The following is a 6,837-nucleotide window of genomic DNA, read 5'->3' on the forward strand; positions in this document are numbered from 1 at the left end:
ATGCAAGTAAATTTATAAAATATATAATTATTCATATGTATTTATTTATTTGATGGTTTCAAGTTTCTTAAAAAGGTAGTTTTATGACAATATATTTAGAATATTTTAAGAAGGTATAAGGAGCATTCACACATTTTCTAGTGGAAAAAAGTCAATAAATCACTCCATAGATGTTACCTTCTCCATCAACATGTATGCTTCCACCTTCAACGGGCTTCAAGTATCATTGAATTTAGAAACCTATGAGCCCTCTGAATTGCCATTTGCCAAAATCTACAAACAAATTTAATGGTGATTAAAAAAAGATTTAATTAACATGATATGATTATTATTAGTTGATTCAAAATTTTTTAATAATTTAAAATAAATACATTAAAAATTTAAATTTTTTGTATTTTTGATAAAAACTTTTTAAATTTATAATAGAGAAAATTGTTCAAACTTAGAGAAATTGGATTGCCAAGGAATTGGGATTCAATCACCTAAGATTGTCAAGAGATCAATGAATGCATTGATTGAGGAAGAGATGATAATGAACTTGATCCGGAGAATGCAATATCTCTTGATCCCAATGCTTTTTTGATCTTTTATTTACTTTATGGTTATTTACACTTTCTGCACTTTACTTTCTTATACTTTACTTTTCTTGCCATCTACTTTTCTGCATTTTATTGCATTCCTTTACTTTGTGTAATTTACATTTCTTGTTTGATTATCACTCCAATATGAACTGTCTAACTAGAACAATCAACTATCTATTGTTTGCTTAATCCGTTAATCCTCGTGGGATCGACCTCACTCTTTAGTGAGTTTTATTACTTGATACGATCCGGTGCACTTGTCAGTAATTATTGCGGAGAATTAATTTTTTCGTATCAGTGATGTGCTAAGATAAAGAATAAATGGGGTTAAATAGGGCTCAAAGTTGGTTTGCAAAGGATGATGAAAAGGTAAAGCTATTTGGGTATGTGAGCTTTAGTGAAACAAGGCCTCAATCACATAAATGCATTCATACATTAAACAATCTTAGAGACAATAACACACCAAAACAAAATATATTGGTTGATAAGATGCAACCAATCAAATAGGTTCAAAATCTCACTAGGTTTGTGTGTTCGAGCTCTAGAACCGTGTTCCAAAATAAATTTCTTCAATCAAGTTCAACAAAAATCAAGAATTTTAATTCAAATTAGTGAAATGCCTCGAAAAAATTTTCTTGGAAAAGAAATCATTACTCTAACCAAGTAGTCCTAGTAGGAAAGAAGTGGTAAAATATGCACAAACTCTAACTATAATGCAATCTATCATGCAATTCAACAACTAGCTAACAAAGAAGATTAAGAATTGGTGTTGAAAAAGGAAGTAGCTACCCACGAAAGTCGGTCCTCGACCTCCCCACACTTAAAGATTGCACCGTCCTTGGTGCATGCAAAGAAAAACAAGGTGGATGGGTTGCTACAACTGATGAGCTTCTTCAAAAGATTGTGCGGAGGAACTTGTTTGTCGCCCCATTTAGAAGCTTTCCTTTTCCCTCTTGGTGGCCAGCCTGAAATGAGAGAAAAAGGAAGAAGATTAAGCCCAAAAACAAAGACATCAAAGCAAATAAAACATAGGTGGGGTTAATGCCAAAGAAGAATGGAGTACTCAACTACACGGTAGCGACAACATGTAAGGGAAAAAGCAATATAAGTGAATGGCATATCAACTAATACTTGATGCAAGAGTAAAATCAAAGCATAAATAAATGGCATGAAGAGCACACTCGGAAGCATCAAGTTCAAACAAGAATTGGCACAAACAAGATTAGTGATAAGTATGAGAGCATTTGGTCCCATCATAACTCAATGAAAACGAAGCACAAAAATAAATGATAATGAGTTAGAAAGGACTAAAGTACTAATCTTGTGGGTGGGGCAAAAGTTACAAATAATAAGTAAGAAAAAGTAGGTTATGAAAGGCAATGTGAGTTCATATCAATGCTCAAAGAATGCAAGTATCAATAAAGGATTAAGCATTGATTTAAAAGTGTCATCACCCAGCAATACCAAACAAGTCACGAAGCACCAAAATAAAGCAAGAGATATTCCACAGTTGAGTAAGAAAATTCAACACCAATGTTAAAACGACAAACTTAGAAAGGAAAATAAGAACAAGCAACAAAGTTAAAATGCAGGAAAGTAAGTATGCAAATGCAGTAACAAAAGAAAATAAAATAAGAGAAAAATGAAAAGTAATATTTTAAAAAGAGTGAGAAAGGGGAGAAAAGAAATAAGAAAGGGAACAAGGAAGAAGGAAGAAGAAGAAAGAAGAAAGAAAGGAGGAGAAAAAGAAAGAAGAGAGAAATAGGAGAAGGGAGACGACGCGGATGCGTCGACCACGCGCACGCGTGGAAGGCAACAACAACTTATGATGCGTGCGTGTCACCCACGCGTACGCTGATGCCTAGGCATCTTAGGCTAGTTTCACAAGCCTTTTTCATTTGTTTTCATTTGGTTTCATGCACTTTCTTAAGCAATAAGTAAGTATTTGGATAAGAATTGCATGCATATCTTGATTCAATCAAACATGGTTAATTATGTGCATTTTCGTGAGATTTATGCAAGATTTACTTGATGCTATGAATGATACAAAATCTTGTGATTATGGCAAGACTTTGATGCATTTGTTTGGTAGATGATAGGTGAGGAGAAGCAGAGGAAGCAACGTTGGTGGCCAAAGTTGGCTCACCAACATTGCCTCAAACGTTGCTAAGAGGAGGAGGAAGCAACGTTCCAAGGCTTGATGTGCAACGTTACAAGAAAGGGTGTCCAATGTTGGTGGGAACGTTGGTGAACAAATGTTACCACCAACTTCTTCGATAAAAATCTCAAATTGAAGTTGGAAAATTTTGCTGTGACACATACGCGTCGATGTAAAAGTGAATTTTAGCCAGTCTCGCACACGCATGGGCGACGCACACTCACAAAATGCAGTTTTGACGTGTACGGGTGGGCGACGCGTACGCGTGACTAGACGAACGTTGGTGCACCAACATTGAGACAAACGTTAGTGGCAACGTTCAGAGGGGATTTTGCATGCAACGTTTGAGCCACCGTTTACACACAAACATTGCTCACCAACATTATCACCAACTCCAATTCAAATTGGCACCCATGCAAGTATGAACGTTAGCTTGCCAACGTCCTTGTCAATGTTACTAAATTCCACTCCTAACTTGCTTCAACAAAGGCCAAAGCCCATATCCAAAGACTTGAAAACTGAATGGGGAAAGTGTATAAATAGGATAGAATTTGAGTTAGAAAGAAGGCTAGGAAGTAGGGGACCCTAATTGGGAAACCCTGAGAAGATTTTCTTTTGTATTTTTCTTCCTTTACGTACTTTCTTTTCCTTTTTGTTTTGATTGAGCAATGATGAACTAAACCCCCATTTCATTAGGGGGAGGAGCTCTATTGTAATCCTAATGAATGAACTTCTTCTTCTTCTTCTCAATCCTCTTGTGTATCTATAGGATATCTTCTGTTTTGATTGAGATTCACTCACTCTGGAAGGGGGTTTGAGTCAATTGAATGCTTGTGTGAGTCTCAGAATGGGAATCATAAGCATTAGAATTGGAGCTCTATCCTTCACAATTCTCTTGACTAACACTATTCGGGAGGAATTGAGGTCTTGAGAATTTGTGTGGCTTATGGATAAGAGAATGCACTTAATCTCTTCTCATGATAATAAGATCAAGGAATTGGCAAGATTGATTGTGATTAGAGAGATTGGATTGCCAAGGAATTGGGATCCAATCAATTACAATCCGCCATAGATCTACTCATATGATTGAGAAGGAAGTTGAGACCCATTTGATTCATGATGGATTATGATATCTCCAATCCCTAATGAATCGTTCTCTTTGATTTTCTTCAATTTAGATTACTCTGAATTTACTTTAATTGCAATTGTTTACTACTTCCTTTAGTTTTTCCAGCACCCAATTTCCTTTTACAATTCATGCAATTTAAGTTTCATCACCATTTATATTCTGCCCTTTTACTTTCTTACAATCTAAGATTCAAGTCATTTACATTTCTTGCAATTTAAGATTCAGCTCATTTAAGTTTCTGGCACTTTGAGCTTCTGTCCATTTACTTTTTAGCATTAAATTCTCTAGTCCTTTACTTTCCAGCATTTCTATTTCAATACTTTACATTTTGCTGCTTTACTTTCATTGTGAATTTACCTTCTGCTCATTTAATTTCACCAAACTCTTCCAAATATTAGCTTGACTAGACTAATCAGCCAACTAAAATTGCTTGATCCATCAATTCCTGTGGGATCGACCTCACTCTTGTGAGTTTTACTACTTGATGCGACCCGGTATACTTGCCAGTAGTTTGTGCGGATGCGATTTTCCGCTATCATACGCGTCAGTCACACGTACGCGTGGAGACTGATTGTGCTCTATGCACGAAACCTGCATGGTACCATGATAAGCGATATTTATCATGCCGATATAGAATTCAATAATGGATATAATCGTGAGTATAGTCTAATCGACATTCAAACTTCGCATCAAACAATCCTACAATCTATAACCGAGAGTACTAGTCCCCCGAGTCGTCCTCCCTTGGAATTGCTAGAGCATGCATCTTATCGATTAGGAAGCCTTGTTGTGGTTCTTTTGAAGGTTTAGCAAAATAAATGGAAAACAAGCAATCAATTTTTTTAGAAGACTTGGCCTAGGGTTGGCATTAGAAATTCTATCCTTATAGTCCCGTCAATGATGACAACAATTAGGCCTTGCTTTATTTAGTTAACCCCTAGGTATAGAGGAAAATCAAATGAGAGTAACTAACTTGAGTCACAAGTCCTAGTTTTCACCTTAGGGAAATCTAGCTTTAGTGCACTCCAAGTCAATTAGCAATTTCCAATTCCAAATCAACAATTGACATAAACTATTCAACTCTTTATGATGACTCAAACCCTATGCCAAGTAAGAAACTTTTACTCCATAACTAATGTTGCCATTTTATCAAACAATTGATGAGCAAGGAAAAAAAAGCATAGTAAAAAAATGATCAAGAGTGTAACTAACAAATAGCCAAAAAAATCTAGAACCATCTAAAAATGAGCCAAAAGTCCTTAACCCTTCAACCCTTGGTCTTCTTAAGCTCTTCCCACCAAGGCATTTCCCCCAAGATGAGATCTCCAACTGTCTCCACGCCCAGGTCACGTGACTTCTAAAAAAAAATCATGTTCGAGCATCGGCGCGTACGCACAAAGCACGCGTGCGCGCCACTGGGGCATCTTGCAATGTGAGCGGAGGCGCAACGTACGCGTGCGCGCCCATGGGGGTTATGGCTTAGCCGCTACACAAGCCGGCTCGTGGCTTGGCTTCTGGCTTTTGACTTCTAGCTGCGCAATCCACGCGGGCGCGCCAAGTACGCGCACGCGCCCTTGCTGAAGTTTCCAAAGCTCAATTTCTCATGCTCCTTTCCTTCGCGCCCATTCTCCTTCTCTCTTCCGGTTCATCCCTGCCCTATATTCTGAAACCACTTAACACACAGGTCACGGCATCGAACGGCATCAAGAGAAGATTAGAAATGTATCTAATTTTGTGCAAAATAAGCATGTTTTCATCCATGAGGCAAAAGTTAGGAAAGGAACACAAAGTCTTGTATTTTCATATGAAAAGCGTGTGGAATCATTGATAAAACCCCTGAAATCAATACAAGATAAACCCTCAAAATGGGGTTTATCAACCTCCCCACACTTAGATTCTAGCATGTCCTCATGCTTAGAGAAATGCATTTTCATCCAAGTTAGGAAAGGAACACAAAGTCTTGTATTTTCATATGAAAAGCGTGTGGAATCATTGATAAAACCCCTGAAATCAATACAATCAATACAAGCAAAATGGGATTTATCAGTAGTCCTAACGAGGATCCGAACATCCACATAGCAAATTTTTTGCAACTATCTAATAACACCGTGAAAAGTGATGGAGTTAGTCCCAAAGCCATCCGACTATGACTATTTCTCTTTTCTCTGAGGGACAGAACCACATAATGGCTCTAGTCACAACCTTTGGGCAGCATCACTTCATGGGATGATCTAGTTAGTAAACTCCAAACTAAATATTTTTCACCTCAAAAGCTGGCCCGGTTAGGGAATGAAATCAATTCATTCTCCCAAAAGGAGGGTGAGTCAATCTATAAAGCTTCGAAAAGATATAAAGACATGCTTAGTGTAACACCCCGTTACCCTAAACTTTACCTCTAGCCATAAAGCGAAGGATAACAAAGCGTCACAATAGTTCTAAAGCTCATACAGTAATAAATATAGAAGGAAATACTAATACTGGAAGCCGGATGAAGAAATATAGCCCAAAGACATAGAAACAGAGATACGATGCACGAAACGTTCCTCAAGATAACAAAACGCATAAAGGCACAAGATACAACACAAGACATCATATAATAATGAGCAAGATATATATATATATAACTATGATAGTCAAAAGAACTCTACTCGTAGTCCACAGAGTTTAGGCCGACTAGTTACAAACAGACACTACAGAGTTTTTAAGTTAAAACAGCTCATACAACTTATCTCTCAAGTAAGCCTGTACGGCAATAAAGTACAGAATAAAAAAGGTGAGACAATAACTACAACAAAAGTAAAGTAAAATAAAGCAAAAGAAAGATTATCCTCCGCTCTGTTACCGTATCTGCAAACTTACCGAGGTGGGTTGGGACTTGCATCTGATAAATAACAACAACATATGGCATGAGAACCAGAGGTTCTCAGTATGGTAACAGTGCCCAATATATAAGATATAAGGTTTCGGGA

The sequence above is a fragment of the Arachis ipaensis genome, chromosome B01 (assembly GCF_000816755.2).
Source record: "Arachis ipaensis cultivar K30076 chromosome B01, Araip1.1, whole genome shotgun sequence".
Taxonomy (NCBI): domain Eukaryota; kingdom Viridiplantae; phylum Streptophyta; class Magnoliopsida; order Fabales; family Fabaceae; genus Arachis; species Arachis ipaensis.